Below are 15,665 nucleotides of genomic sequence, written 5' to 3'. Positions count from 1 at the left end.
ATGAGCCCTAAAAAAATGCTTGAATGCCATGAACTACACACTTTAGGGACAGTGACCAACAAGAACTCAAACACTCATAACAGCCTGCTGTCCATCATCCTTGTTTGGACGCACTTGTCCAGCTGGGCCAGGGAGTGTCCATGCTCCAGTGGGGGCCTTTGCTCCTTCTGGAGCTCTCCCATTGTTGGCTAGTAAGTGCAAGCATGGAGAGAGGCCATGCTTCATGACTATATACACATAGCCTTGCAAAGCAAGACTAGAAGTCAAACAGCATCAAATGAATAATGGTGGTTGGTTTTCAATGATAGAACTTCGTTATTGACAAATCGTCAACAATTGATGAGCTTCCTCGCAAAGGATGTGAGATGAAATGCAACAGAAAGTCATGCTTATATCTGAATCTAAGTCTCTCAATAAAAGGTTGCTTATTATCATGTGCAAAATAGTATACAGCAGATGATAGATTCAAATGCAAAAGCAGGTCTGGGTGATCCTTATGGAGAGTCGTGACGGGGGATCTTCTCCAGGGTGTGGGTATGGAAGGGTCCCTCTCTATGTGTCCTTTGTATATTCCCTGATTTTTTTTAAAAAAAGATTTTATTTGAGAGAGAATGAGAGAACAATTGAGTAAGGGGGATGTGGTGGGGGGAGGGAGAAGAGGGACAAGCAGGCACCAAGCTGAGTGCAGAAACAGAGGCCTGGCTCAATCCCAGGACCCTGAGATCATGACCTGAGCCAGGTCAGACACGTGACCCACTGAGCCACACAGGAGCCCCTGAGGGGTCCCTCTCAAAGGAGGTGGGGCTTGGTCCCCTGCCACTGCAGGGTCTAGAGAAGGATGAGGAGTCTATAAAAACTGGATCTGGGGGAGGAAGGAAGGAACAGGGAAGGTGCCCATTCAGAGCCAGTGCAGTCCCGGTTCACTCTTAGCCAGGCCTTAGCCCAGGCAGTTTGGAGACTTACTTAGATCAATACCAGTGAGATACTAGAGGTCATAGGCTTAATTTATTAAACCAGCAAAGCACTAGCCCAGGTGGCCATTTTCCCAGTTAATTCACAGGAACTGCTCAGCCAGGGTTGGTCAGTTGAAGGGAAGCTAATTCTTGGTAGAGCTGTCATGTGACAATTAGTTTGGAAAGTCCTGGGTCCTGAATCAGCTTGGGAGCCCCGCAGACCACTGGTCCCTGAGGGTGCTCAAGTGGTCCCGGGGAAGGCTCCATGTCAGACAGCTAGTAGGGTGAATGCTGTGGGAGGATGGCCACAGTTGGGCTTCCCCTGGCCCTTCAGAGGGGCTTGTCAAGGGGCATCTGCACTGTGTTCTGGGTCAGGGGTTGAAACCTAGATGTGCAAAGGTGAGCTACGATTTGGACTTTGCTGTTGGCTCAGGCACCTCCGCCAGGGCATCCACTGTCTCCCACAGACAACTTGGTGCTGGAGGATATGAGAAAGAGATGAGGGAGCCCTGGTTCAGGGCTGCAGGGCTTGATCTCAGGTGTCTGGGCAGGTGTAGGTGTTCCGGGGCCTCTCTCCCCAAGGAACCAACTCCATTCCTGTGCCGGCTCCCCCACTCAATATTAAGTAGTCTCTATAGCTTGGCTTTGGTAAATAGTGCTGCCGAACATGGGCAGATATTTCTCTGAAATCTAGATTTGAATTCAAATGGATTTCTTATTCAAGAGTGGGATTGCTGGGTGTAATGATAGTTCTTTTGTGAATTTTTTTTGATGAAGTCCCATATTGTGTTTTCATAGTGACTGCATCAGTTTACATTCTCTGTGGGGTATTTGAAGGCTATATGAACCCTAAGACCTTCCTAAAGCCCTCTCTGACTCAGGTGGCTTTGCTAGGCAAATGATGAACCATGGGATCAAAAATTTGAACTCTGATGAACTTATCACCCCTTTTTCTATGGTCTTCTGATAGAAAGATGTCAACAGCTCTTTCTGTTGTCATGCATTTCCCAAGGTCTCTGAGAAAACAAAAAACAAAAGTGAAAAAAACATCCATATTTTCTCTAGGTCTCCGGAAGCTGGCCAGAAGAATAAAGCCGAAGGTTCACCCCACATCTGACCCTGTTGAAGGTACTGTGGAAATTCATTCATTAAGTTGATTCAAGAATAATTATTCTAGGGGTACCTGGGTAGTGTCCAACTCTTGATTTTGGCCCAGGTCATGATGTCAGGGTCATGAGACTGAGCCCCGTGTTGGGCTCCATGCTGGGTATGGAGCCTGCTTCAGATTCTCTCTCCCTTTCCCTATGCCCCTCCTCTGCTCACACTCTCTCTTTGTCTCTAAAAGAAAAAAGAAGAAGAATCATTACACTCGTTTTCAGTGTCCCATACTTAAGACAAAAATGCCAAGCCATATTATTTTTGTTTCACATGTGAAAATTTTAATTTAGCTGGTCACTCATTAGTTTATAACCACAGGAGTCAAATGGCATTTGCAACTCAAGTCTGTTCACATTTCATGGTAGGTATAGTGAAGCTAATGAATGGACATTAGTCTGTTGTTAAATATTAGGAAAAATAGATCTTTTATTATTTTTAATGAATAGACGTTATTACTTCGAACAAGTTTAGATTAAGATAATAATTGAGCAGATAATATAAAAAGTTTCCCTATCACCCTTATCCCTTGGCACACAATTTCCACAATCCTTAAAAGCTTCATCAGTGTGGAACACATGTCACGAATCACAAACCAGTGTAGCGATATTAATACTCATTGAAGGCCAGCATCGCTAGGAAGGTCTGCTCTGTGTTGTGCAGGAGTGTGGGTTTTGACAAATGCGTAAAGTCATGTATCCACCATGTACAGAGTAACTTCACTGCCTTGAAAATCCTGTGTTTAACCTATTCATGCCTTTGCCCTTTCTCTAGAAATCTTAACAACCGTTGACCTTTTGTCATCTCTATAGCTTGCCTTTCTCCAGAATGTCATCTAGTTGGAACTGTAAAGCATGTTGCTTTTCCAGACGGACTTCTTTCACTTTTATCTATACAGTTCACATTCGTCGATGTCTTTTTGTGACTTGATAGCTCAATTATTTTTTTAATCTCCTTTTTATTATTGTTTGAGAGAGAGAGTGAAAGTGTGTGGGGAGGGGCAGAGGAAGAGGTAGAGAGAATCTTCAGCAGCCTCCACGCTCAGCAGGGAACCCGTCTGACGTGGGGCTGGATATCATGCCCCTGAGATCATGACCTGAGCCAAAATCAAGAGTTGGATGCTTAACTAAGTGAGCCAGCTATGTGCTCCAGTAGCTCAGCTATGTTTATTACCAAATCACATTGCATTGTAAGGGTGTATTGCCGGTTGTTTCTCCGTTCACCTAGTGTAGGACAGCTTAGTCGCCTCTAGATTTGGTGTTCATAAATCAAGCCTATAGAAGCACTCCTGGGCCAGGTTTCATGTGGACACATATTTCAACTCAACAGGGTAAATACCTAGGAGTGAGATGGCTGGATGACACAGCAAGACTGTGTTTTGCTTTGTAAGATTTGATAGGATTCACCAGTCAAACCATCTGGGGCCGGCTCTTCCTTTCTGGGAAATGTATTAACTATCAGTTAAATGTCTTTGATACATGCCTGTTCAGATCATCTGTTTCTTTCAGTGGGTTTGGTAGTTTTGTGACTTTGAAGGAATTGGCCCCTTTCCTTTCACGAATCCTAGAATTTTCCCATGTATTCCTTTAGAATCCTTTCAATGTGACGTCTCCTCTTTCATCTCATGTTAATGTGTGTCTTCCCTCTTTCTTCATGGTTAATCAGGCTAGAGCTTTATCCATTTTACTGATATTTACAAAGAACCAGCTTTTGTCTTGGTTTGGTTGATTTTCTCTGAGAGTTTTTTTGTGTTCCATTTCATTGGTATCTGCAATTATATTATTTTTTTTCTCTTACTTGCTTTATATGACATGACTCTTTTTGCCTTGTTTTCTAAGGAGGAAGCCTATTCACTTTGAATCTTTCTTACTTTCCAACACGATGACATTCAGTAGTATAAATTCTCCCAAGCACTGCCTTTGCATACATTTTTGTCAACTTATATTTTCATTTCATTTAGTTCAACATCTTTTCAAGCTTCTCTTGAAACTTCCTCTTTGACCATTTTTTTAAATCTCCAGCTATTTGGGGATTTCCCAAGATTTCTTGCTGTGGTTGAGCTCTAGTTTAATTTCATAGAGGTGTGAGAGCAGCTGTTGTATTGCTTTTACTCTTTGAGATGTGTTGGGGTGTGTTTTATGGCCCAGTATGTGGTCTCTTGCTGAATGTTCCAGGTGAGCTGGAGAAACAGTATATTCTGCTAGAGAGTCTGTGCTCCAGGAAACCTGGATTCCCTGTGTTCCCTTTCCTGTCTCCTCAGGGCCATGGTTTGTCCTGTGTCCTCCCCTCTCCATGGATCCGAGAGTGGTTGATTTTTCAGTGTCTTCAGGCTTTTTCTTGTTCGTAGGGTGGACAGTGATTTCCATGATCCTTGCATGTGGAGACTTCTACTTTTGTCTTCATGTGCCTTCAATCTCCCTTCTCCTGAAATGTGTCTTGACTTCAAGATACTTGGGCACACGCTGCTTCCATTCATATAACCACATCTCCAAAAACAGCCAAGAAGCCTGTGTCTAGATATCAGCTTACGTAGCAAAACACACGTTTTCTTTGACGTTCCACCTTTTACATTGGCTGTTATCCTAAGTTAGAGGTTTACAGAAATATCAGCCATATGCTTTCACTCAACGTGTTACCCTCCCAGAGGTATGGACTAGTGAAAATAGAGAATATATGTGTCTTTACATATATCCATTGAGTATCCAGCCTTTCACACACAATGACAGACCAAGAAACCCATTGACAGAGATGGATAGATACACATGTACATAGGGAGTTAGTAACATAGAAAAAAGAAAAGGTAACGTTTTGAGATGAAGAGACATATGAATTTCTGTATGTAGACAATTGCATCCTTGTGCACATAGAGCTCCAGCTTTAGAAAAGCACGAGCCTCTATTCATGTGGTTGTGAGGTAATGCACAGGTCAGGTCCCCTGAGTCTGTATCCAGCGCGCTGTACAAAGGCGAAGCACTGGTCATTTGCATGACTGGGCAGCAGATCTTAGCTTGAGGTGCTCACGTGTAGGAGGAGGAAATCACACAAGATGATAGAGTTTCACACGTTGTAGAACACGAGTATGTTAGGTACATAAGCTCTCTCTCCCACCAGTAAACTGGTGTTCGTCATGTTTGACCAGATAGCTGTCAGTTCAGGCAACTAATTCATTCTGGAAGCATCATGCACATTATTTTGGGAAATGGCCACTTAGTGTGTCCTCAGGCAGTCAGCAAAAGCATTTCTGAGACCTTTATGTGACTCCTTAAACACCGGGTCTGGCTTAACATAAAGGAGTCCTTTTTAGACAAAGCAGGTGTGTGTCGTGGAGAAAGCACTGGCCTGGGAGCTTGAACAGGAGAGTTTGACTGCAGCTCTGAGTTTTGTGAAGTTATGGCATCTCAGATGAGACATTTCACCTCCAAGAAACCTTCCTGAGCATTTCCACAGCATGCTTTACTTACACTAACCATTCAACCCTCACCACCAATGCAGTACTTTGCTTGCTAAGGGCACTCTTCAGATGGAGAAACTGAGGCACAGAGCTGAATGTGCCCAAGCTCTTAAGTGGAAATGCCAAAATGTGCACCCAGGTGGCTGGGCCCATGCTGCTACTCTGACATACTGAACTGCACTTACCACAATGACAATCATAGCTCTGAGCCATGGGTTCAACAGAAACCATGCAGGATCTTTCCAAGGCCTGTGTATATATCTGAACTGCATGAGTCTACAGAGATCCCAAGTACTGTCTACCATCATGAGGTGGCCTCAGTGGTCACATGGAGGGCAGACTTGTGCATAGCCCTTAGTGTGAAAAGCACACAGAAGGTCCAAACTTACTGTCCAGCTCACAGATTTTGAGACTGGGAAGCATAACATTGAAAAACCTGGTAAATCTCTCTCAGTGTTGGTTCACTTCTTAGAGGCTGGCCCCAAACGGGAATCAAGAGATAGTTTAGTGCTCTTTGATTGCATCATCCCCCTGAGCCCCAGAAAGCCTCCAGTGCTGGCAATGACACACCCAAGCAACAAGGACAAATAAGAAGTCCAAGTAACATTTGGTTACTAACCCAGTGTCCACTCTTTTTCCTGCACCTCTCTTACAGAGCTGGGGTAGAGGATGTCAGGAGGAACCCAGGCCTCCCACTGTAAAGGACCATCCCATTAGTGGATGACTACTGCTAGCACGGAGAGCCACCCGACTCAGTGAACACATACATGAGACACACACTGCGTCGACGGGAAAATACCATAAGATTAATGATGTTATTTTTATTTATTTCATATTTTTAAATTTTTGGACTATCTTCTGTCTTTAGGGTGTCTTTGTTTTTCATCATTATTTTTTTAATGGAAGTAGTTGAGTTGACACACCATATTCTGTTCATTTCAGGTGTACCTTTGCCTTCAATGGCAAAGCCAGGACTCTGTTTCTCCCTTCTTTGCTGCTTCTCTTCTCTGCATCTCCTTCCATGAAGAAGGGGGCTCACCAATAGCCAACTGCAGGCTTTTTTTTAAATTTAAATTCAAATTAGGTAACATATACTGTATTAGTAGTTTCAGGGGTAGAACTTAGTGGTTCATCTGTTGCAGTAACAGCCAGTTGTCATTCCATCAAGTGCCCTCCTTAAGGCGCATCACCCAATTAACCCATCCCCCCACTTCAGCAGCCTCAGTGTGTTCTCTAGATATATGGGAATATTACTCAACTGTTGAAGGACTCAAATCTTGTCATTGGCAAGTGCATGCTGTTAAACCAACCACATCCCTCACCAACCCCCCCCTTCAGCAGCCCTCAGTTTGTAATATAGATACACTGTAAATTACTCAACCATCAGAAGGAATCAAATCTTGCCATTGGCAACTGCATGCTGTTTAACCAACCACATCCATCTCCACTGTTCTGTTGTTGAAGTCAAGCAGAGCACTCTGAGTCATTCATGAGATAGAGCACCATGGCGGGAAGGTACTCTGTGTCCTCTAGTCTGTCTCCCATTCAGATGGCCAGATGGAGGAGTTTCGTCCTGGCAGAAAAAATAGAGAGACTTCGCTACAGGCAGAGGGAGGGGTGGGGCTCTATCACGACACCACAGTGTGCAACCAGGCGGCCTATTTGTAGACTAACTGACTCACATCAACCAGGTTGCCTTAAGGAAAAACTCTAGGTGGTAAGGCAGGTGGGGGGATATCCTCACTGTCCTCAGTCTGGAGAGCCATCTGATTCCAGGTTCCTGGTAGGACTGAGGTTTGGGAGTGTGGGGAAAAGCAGACTTCAGGTGAGAAACTATGTGCATGTGTCTCCAGTCCTAGGAAACCAATGCATTCCCCCTGGGTGGTGTGGGTGTGTGTGCATGAGGCTTGGGGGTTAGATGTCTTGTGTAGTGTGATTGTGAGTGTGTGTGTGTGTGTGTGTGTGTGTGTGTGTGTGTGTGGGTGAGAGAGAGAGAGAGAGAGCAAGAGAAAGACAAAGACAGAGACAGAGAGAGAGAAGAGAGAGAGAGAGAGAGAGAGAGAGAGAGAGAGAGAGAGACATATTTCTCCGGAAGATATGTCAGACAGATACTGCATGATATCACCCTTCTCCAAAGCCATGTTATCACACTGCGCACTTTAGAGCCTTACTGCAGTGGGTGGCCCAACAGGGGCACTTCAGTCCATGCTTGGAAACCAGCTGGCTCCATCCACCCCAGCCTCGTGTCCATATCAAGCAACATTCCATGAATATTCTTGAGCAACAAGAGGAATGTGCTGACAGGTACTCTGTGTCCTAGATGCCTTGGAGGAAGACATCGATCACATCAAAGGAGACAGCGCCGGAGGCACACCTCTCGCCATGGTGAGCTAGAAGTTCTTTGTCTGAGGAACAGATGTTGCTTTCTTGGTTTCTTTCCAATCAAATTCCGATGAAAATGAGACAATGTATATTTGAGATTATACATATAGATCTCATACAATTTTCCTTTTTGGGAGAGCATTGAGTGGTTGTCTCTGCCAACCGTTAGCTGATTTGAGAGGACATTTACCATTGGCGACACCAAACCTGGTTCTAAATGCTGTGGTAGGATCCTGTCCCTCAGTATCACTTTCTCCTGCTTGGATGAAGCATTTTGTAGTCACCATCCTGAATGGACTGGACAGACATGTCCCCCAGGAAAAACAACTTCCTAAGGCATCCAGTTCACTTACTTTGGGGTCGTTGGACACAACCACTGTGTTCCATCTGGGTTCCTAAAGTCATTGAGGGAAATAAAGCTCACGCAGACAGACAGTGTATAACATGACCTGAGCCTCACAGTGTCCTCTTTTCTGTACCTGCAGGTGACAGCACCATCCACTGAATGTGGTACGTATTCTGGAATCAGCCTCTTCCTGAGATAAAACTCTAGATGTTAATGCAGGTGGGGCATCCTTGCAATCCTCAGTCTGGCGAGCCACCCTGATTGGTTTGTGGGGGTGTGGTGGACAGGAGATTTCCCAGGTGAAAAAGTGTGTCCATGTGTCTACAGTCCTAGGAAGCCATTGTATTCCCTGTGTGTGGTGTGGATGTGTGTGCATGAGGCTTGGGTTTGGGGTGTCTTTTGTGGCTCTATGTGGTATGATTGTTTGTGTTTTTGTGTGGGAGACAGGGAGAGTCAGGCACAGAAAGAGAGATGCAGAGAGGGAGAGGCAGAGATGGAAAGAGCGAGAGAGAGATTTCATATTTCTCCAGGAGGTGTATCCCACTGCCACTGCACAATGGCCATTGTCCACATTCAAAAAAAAAAGGAAAGAAGGGAAGAAAGAAAGAAAAAAGAAAAGAAAAGAAAAGACGGGATAAAGAAATCTTGTCACAGGGCACACATTATAGCCCTATTACCGCGGGAGGCCAAGCGGTGGCCCTCAGCTCATGCCTGGGAACCAAATGCCTCCATATGCTCTAACCCCATTCATAGCGAGCAATACTCCCCGAGGCATTCTGCTGCAGAGGTGAGGTGAGAGGCACATCCTGGAGCACATTTCTCTCTTCTCCTCACCACATCCCTTATACTGGGAGCAGAGCAAGACCTTCACTTGGCTCCATGGGAGAGAGGCTCATATGCAGCTGCCCGGAGACCCTCCCTGGCTGACGGGAATTCTAAAGGCCTATGTGAAGGCTGCTGGGCTGGCAGCACACACTGGCTCTCACAGTCCCTCTGAGCTGGTCTCCTGGGACTGACCGGGCCCAGGACAGAGGCTCTGGGAAGCGGGGCCAGGGTCTTTGCTCCTGTCAGATCCCACTGACAGCGATGGGCCTGGTCCCCACATCGTGGTCACAGCCCACCCTCGGACCTTCCATCCATCTGCTCGGGGCCTCCCCTAGTCCTTCCAGGTCTCAGGGTCTTTGGTGAACACTGCAGGTACTGGTGTTTATGTGGCCACACCAGCTGGAGAATGCCCATCACCCCACTGACAGACTAGGGGAATTCGGACAAGTACCATTACCTCTACTGTCACATTCATCTCCTCTCTGGGCTAGGACACTTACGGGCTGTCATCAATAGGAAGTGTGTCTCAAGTGCTCAAGATGAGCCCAGGCATGGGGCAGTCACTTGATTGCCCAGTTGATGGTCACTCTCATGGCCCAGCATCACCCCAGGCCCATGGCAGCCACCTCCATGTTAGCTGCATTGGCTCATTGATCAACTGATTGACTAGGGAGCGTGTCAGTAAACCCATGATTGTTCCTCCACTATTCCCATTGCAGAGAACAGTCTGGTTGTTGGAGGTGACAGGAGAAGGGAAATAAGAAATTAATGATACAGGGAGAGAGGAGGGAGGGTAGCAGGAGGGAGCAGAGGAAGGTAGGAAATCATGGGGACAGAAAGTCATGGGCACCACCGTGGCTGCCTCTTGAAAGAATGGGCTGACAGGCACTGCTTCCTGGTCCCGGTTATGAAATCTGAGGGCTGGGAAGGGCCCAGAGACCCTGGACGCCTTTCTCATCAGTGAGGTAAAGGGATCACGGCCCCATGGGTGGTGAGGTGGGGGGACTGCGGAGCTGAGGGCAGCATTGAGTTTTGGGGTCGGGGACATAATCCCGGGGGCAGTGGCCTGAGTCCTCACTTCACCCTGATTGTCCCCTTTCCTTTCCCAAGACCAGGCCATGACAATGCCCACTGTCGTCCGTAAGGAAGACGACTTTGCAGGATGCGAAGACTCGGACCCATAGATCCACCATCCGCATGTAATTTATTTCCTCTTTCATTTTTATACTCTTTTTTTTTTTTGGTAAAGATTTATTTATTTTATTTTGGGAGAGACTGAGATGGCACGAGTGGGGGAGGGACAGAGGAAGAGAGAGGGAGACCCCAAAGCAGAATCCCCACTGAGGGCAGAGCCTGACATGGGACTTGACCCCAGGACCCAGAGATCATGACCTGAGCTGAAATCAGGAGTCACATGCTTACCCGCCTTTGCCACCCAGGCGCCCCTCTCCTCTCTCTTATTGAGAAGGTCCTTTTTGTAGCTTTGGCCAAGTTCCTCTTTCCTGTTTTTTATGATCCTCCTCCTGCAGGACCTGGGCTCCTCCAGGCACTTGATGTTCTTGGATCTTCAAATCTATCATCTCTCTCTTCCGCCCTATCATTTTGGGGGCTCAAGGCATGAGATGCACAAATGTTCTATTTCTACCAGCTGTCACCAGCTCTCTTGGGAATCCTGTAAACCTAACCCCTATCCTCTTCCAGAAAAAAATGTCTGATGCTCATGTGTACATTCATCACAAACCGAATTCTTGTTCCCCACGACTTCACCAACGATGATTTGGCTTTTCAGGGCCAACTCTAGACAACCTGATCGGAGCAAAATCATTCATTTGAGAAGCATCATCGGAAAGGAGGAAGCCCAGTGGGCAGCACATTTTGGATGCTATGTTGAGGCCTCCAAAAGAAATTCTGAATCCAAAGTTGTTTCACTAAGAGACCAGAAGGGTATATCCTTTTTGTTCTCTCCTGGACAGAACAGCGACATACCTGGACAGTCATGGCCCAGGAGTTCACTGAAGGCCCCTCTCCTTTTCCCATGTGCTCGATCAAGACTGAAAAAGGAAATCTAAGTTTCCCTTGTAATTCAGTTCTTATATAACGTGTGAATGATCTCCGACTTTGTCCAGAGTACAAAAAAGCCTCTAAAAAGGATTCTCTTTACTTGCTCTCAACCTTGGCCAAAAAGAAATATAGAGTTTCACAAGAAATTACAATTTTGCTGGAACACAGTTCATTATTTAAGACATAAACTGTTTCAAGTGGGCAAAACATTTTCATCCTTCCATTAAAAGTAGCAAAACTTTCAGAAACTTGTGAGCTCCCTGGGTGCAAATACACATTAGTGATGATGGCTCTCCAGTCCATTCCCTTGGGAACACACGGGCTCTCCCACTAAATGAGTAGCTGGAAGTTCCTTATCTCTAGGAATTTCACTACCCAGACTAGATTGCACTACCCTACTACGTGCAGACATGGCAGCATATTGCAAAGAGCTCTTGTAATAGTGCCCAAGTTTTTCACCAACAGCTTCAGGCCTCCATTCCTGAAATCTTCCTGGAAGCCTCTTCATGATCTTCAACCTCAGGAAGAGACATCAGAGAAAAACTGCCCTTACACATCCCCTGAAGGGACCCCTTCAGGTACTGTTTAAAAACAAAGCAGTGTAACTCCTGGGAGTTCACCCTTGGCTTCACATGTCTCCACTAAAATAAATAAAATAATTTAAAAAATCAGAATTTCACACAATTAGAGGGCTACTCAAACTGAGGCTTCTCAGAGATCCTCTGGAAATAGCCAGTCTTCAGAAGCAGGCAGCTGCCCCAAGATTTTCAGAACAGGCAAATTGAGATGGCTAGTGGGAAGTTTCCACACAAGATATTGGGTCAAGACTCCCATTTAATTCTTTTTCTGTTTTGTATCTGCTCAGTTAAAATAATTCTCATTTTCCATAAACCCTTGTTGCCATTCACCCAGAATGACCCCTTTACTCCCGTTTTCTTATTCTAATCATTCTACTAATTATTACCCTTGATAGGTCAGAACATCCCTGACGTCACTCCTGGGTTTCTGACTGCTGGATGTGCCATCCGTCCGCGGACCCCCCATGGTACGTCCCTCTGGGAACTTCTGATTTCATCAAATGAAATGAATCACCAAGGTTGGACATTCCAACTCCTGTGTCAGCTCCAAACCGAGGCCGCTTGTGATGATTCAGGCACACGACTTGGAGGAATTACTACGTCTGCCCCAAATGAGAACAGTGTTCCCTTTGGTGGGAAGTGCATAAATAGAAAAATCCTGTAAGAAATCTATCTCTAATGTTGGCAAAAGTGACTGGTAACTCTTGGCATGTCACTTAATCTCTCTACGTTTCAGTGCCTCCCACTAGAATATGGCTTACAGCCCCTGCTCTGCCCCCCACCCACCTCAATAGGGCTGACCTGAGGATTACAGGAGATGGTAACAGGTATTGTCCACGAGCAGTAAAGCATCCTTCCCATGTAAAGCTAAGAGTGAGCGTCCATCCTCTCTTGCTGTGGAGCCATCCACGTCCCCTCTCTGGATTCCACCACCACCAAGTGTCTACCTTATTCTTGCAGTTGCTCAGTGATTGAACACTTAGGGTGATTATGAAACACCAGTCATTTATTTTATTTTTCTTAAGGCTTTCCTTGTGTTTATTTACTTTTAGCCTCATAACATAATTGTAATAAGTAGGCCACAGTCACATTTCAACATCTCAGAACAGGCAAATGAGACACAGAGGGGTGTACGTAACTTTCTCAGGTGCTCGCAGCTCCTGCCTGAAGTCAAGAGTATCACCTGACCCCAAGCAGTGATTCTGAAAACTCTGCCTCTGGCCAAACAACAGGGGGCACCCTACCAATGACCCAGTTGAAGGTACTGTGGGAATGGACTCATTAGGTTCATTCAAGAAGAATGATGCTACTTTATTCAGTGACCCATATTTAAGAGAAAACCATCAAAATGTGAAGCCACATTCTTCTCTTCTGTATGCAAAGGCAAATGATCAAGTCAATCAGTATCGCTGTAACTCCAGCAGTCAACGTGCATTTCTAACTCAAGAATGGGCTCACCTTTACCAGTAAACAACATCTTTAGCTAACGTACAGACCTTTAGCTGATGTTCGAACCAATATTGGCTGACACAGATCGCTCCCTGAAAGAGTGTTCTCGGATTTTAAAAAATTAATAGGCATTATTGACAACAGGAGGTTTATACAAATCTAAGAGTTGAACAGATAATATAGAAAGTTCCCATAACCCACGCCCCCCCCCGACCCCAATTCCTCCACTAATAACATCTTATATGGATGTGGTGCATTTGTTATAATTAGCAAAACAATATCGATACACTTTTATTAACTGGAGGTCTATAAAGGAATTCAATTTTGAAATATGCCCCAACATGGACGGACCTTGAAAACATATTATGCTCTGTGAGATAAAGCATGGAGAGAAAGACCAATATTGCATGATTCCACCTCAGGGCCCTGAAACCCTGCCACTCCAAGGACTTTGTGGGGAGGCCAAGACAGATGCCTTCCAGGTCTCCAGGAAGCCCAGGGTCTCATCAAGGCATGTGGCCTGTAAACAAGCAGGTGGTGAGTGGAACAGAGAGTGGAGGGCACTCCTCACAGTTTGAGGGGCTGAGGAATTTTTCCTAGGTCAGCTCTGGGATGGCATGTCCACCAGGAGTTGGCTGGATGGACCCAAACAGGCTCCTGCCTGTTGCTGATGAACAGAAGGGAGGAGAGTGCAGAGCAGAGAGGCCCAGGGGAGGCAAGCTGCTGTTGGTCCGACTGTGGAGCCATGGTCCTCAGGAGGGGCAGTGTGTCCCCCAGGGGACATTTGGGAGGGACTGACTGCGATAGGTGGCTGCAGAAAGGGACCCGGGAGGCCTGGAGGCTGACTGAGCACAGTCCATGGGGACAGTAACTGTTGTCACCACTCTGCCCTTGCTGTCACGGACCCAAGAAGCCCCTCTGCTGATCCAGAGCTTCCTGGGTTCGTGGGGCACATATCTATTGAGTAAACACAAGTTCTTTCTGGACCCCATGACTTCCCGACTTTGAGGCCCACATCATCTGTCAATGAGCAGGTTGGCTGTCTTCTGTGTTTGTGGATGCCATCGCACCCCACAGGCTCTGGTTTTAATCAGGGCAGGAGCACAGCTGGGTCCCGGGCTGGGTCTGACAGTTGGCATTGCCTCTTCAGACATGCGTGGAGGCGGTCTGGCACAGCCTGGTTGGGAGGCTTGGTCATTCATAACATCTCATCAATTGCAATCCCTTGAAAACCAAGGAGTTTTAGGAGCCATTCAGAGCTGTGGAAGCCCCCCAGAACTGAGAACGTGCACCCCACTGCTTCCTTGGCAGGGGGTTATTATTTGCAGGGGAACCCCCAGGATGGGGGCCATGCTGGGGTTTCCTGGGGGTGGGCGCAGAGGAGGGGCCGACAGCAGGGGACAATGCTGAGCTGGCACCAGCTCCCATTCCCAAAGCTGGGATCTGTGGACAGACAGGGAGGATGACTGAGGGGAAAGACTTGTAACCATGGGAGAAGGGCACACTTGAAGGAACATTCTAGGAGGAGGCACTGCCCTGGGCCCTTGGGAGGATAAGGGGGGGGGGGTGGCAGGAGGGGTGAGGAGGAAGAGAAAAAGCAGGGAGCACTGGGCCTGTCCCTCACGAGCACTGGTTGGTTCCTGCCATGTTCTCTCAGCTCCAACAGCCCTGGGGAAGATGAAACTGTGTCCACATCTTGGTGGCGGGAAGGATGAAGGGGAATGAGGGTCATGGGGACCCAGCACTCAGAGTCTCCATCCATCACCACGGCTGTGCCCTCCCTCTCAGATGCTGGCAGAGGAGGAAGAATGTCGGGGAAAGAAAGCAGAGCGGTGGTGGCAGGGTGGCGGGAATGTGGGGTCCGAGGGGGGTGACGTGACCAATGTGTGGTCCTCCTGCCCTGTCCACAGGGTACCAGATCCCCTACCGCCCGGCCAGCTACAGCCCCAGCACGTTCACGACGGTGGAGGTGGGGACCACGGTGAGGCAGTTCACAGCAGCCAAGCTGGCCCTGGAGTTGGCATACATCTTCAGGCTTTTGGCCAAGACAAAACACCACTATGGGCTGCTGCTGGTGGCCACTGTCATCACCACTGAGGAGAGACGTACGACCCCGGGGCCAAGTCCACTGTTGTGGTGCTGTGGGGAGGAGAGCTGGGCCTAAATGGGAGCCATGAACTTGCTGGGTCCATGGCTTCCTGGGTCAGGCCATGCACTGTCGCATGTCTGCACAGCCTGACATTAACCAGAAAGACAGGAATGTCCCAGGTTTAAAGATGGAGACGCGGCTCAGCGAGGTTGTGTAACTGGCCCAGGGTGGCTCTGAGTCATCCTGTTGGAGTGCAGCTCCCTGAAGCCAGGCACTTGATGGCTGATGTTCAAAACCAGGTGCGCAGCTCAGCAGGGGCTCAATAAACAAGTTTTCTACCCAGCAGTCATAGGGAGATCTGTCTCCACGGCCACTG

General features: G+C 47.1%; 1 long non-coding RNA gene across 1 annotated transcript; it reads left to right on the top strand.

Moving 5' to 3' along the window:
• Nucleotides 1-2,017: 2,017 nt before the first annotated feature.
• LOC130544010 (uncharacterized) lies at nucleotides 2,018-12,722 on the top strand. The gene is made up of 5 exons (XR_008959854.1): nucleotides 2,018-2,081; nucleotides 7,880-7,944; nucleotides 8,427-8,451; nucleotides 10,223-10,311; nucleotides 12,147-12,722. It is a non-coding gene; the product is annotated as an uncharacterized LOC130544010 (long non-coding RNA).
• Nucleotides 12,723-15,665: the final 2,943 nt, after the last annotated feature.

This window comes from Ursus arctos, unplaced genomic scaffold (assembly GCF_023065955.2).
Source record: "Ursus arctos isolate Adak ecotype North America unplaced genomic scaffold, UrsArc2.0 scaffold_18, whole genome shotgun sequence".
NCBI lineage: Eukaryota > Metazoa > Chordata > Mammalia > Carnivora > Ursidae > Ursus > Ursus arctos.
The sequence above is the reverse complement of the archived record's forward strand: the minus strand, read 5'-3'. Positions and strand labels throughout refer to the sequence as shown.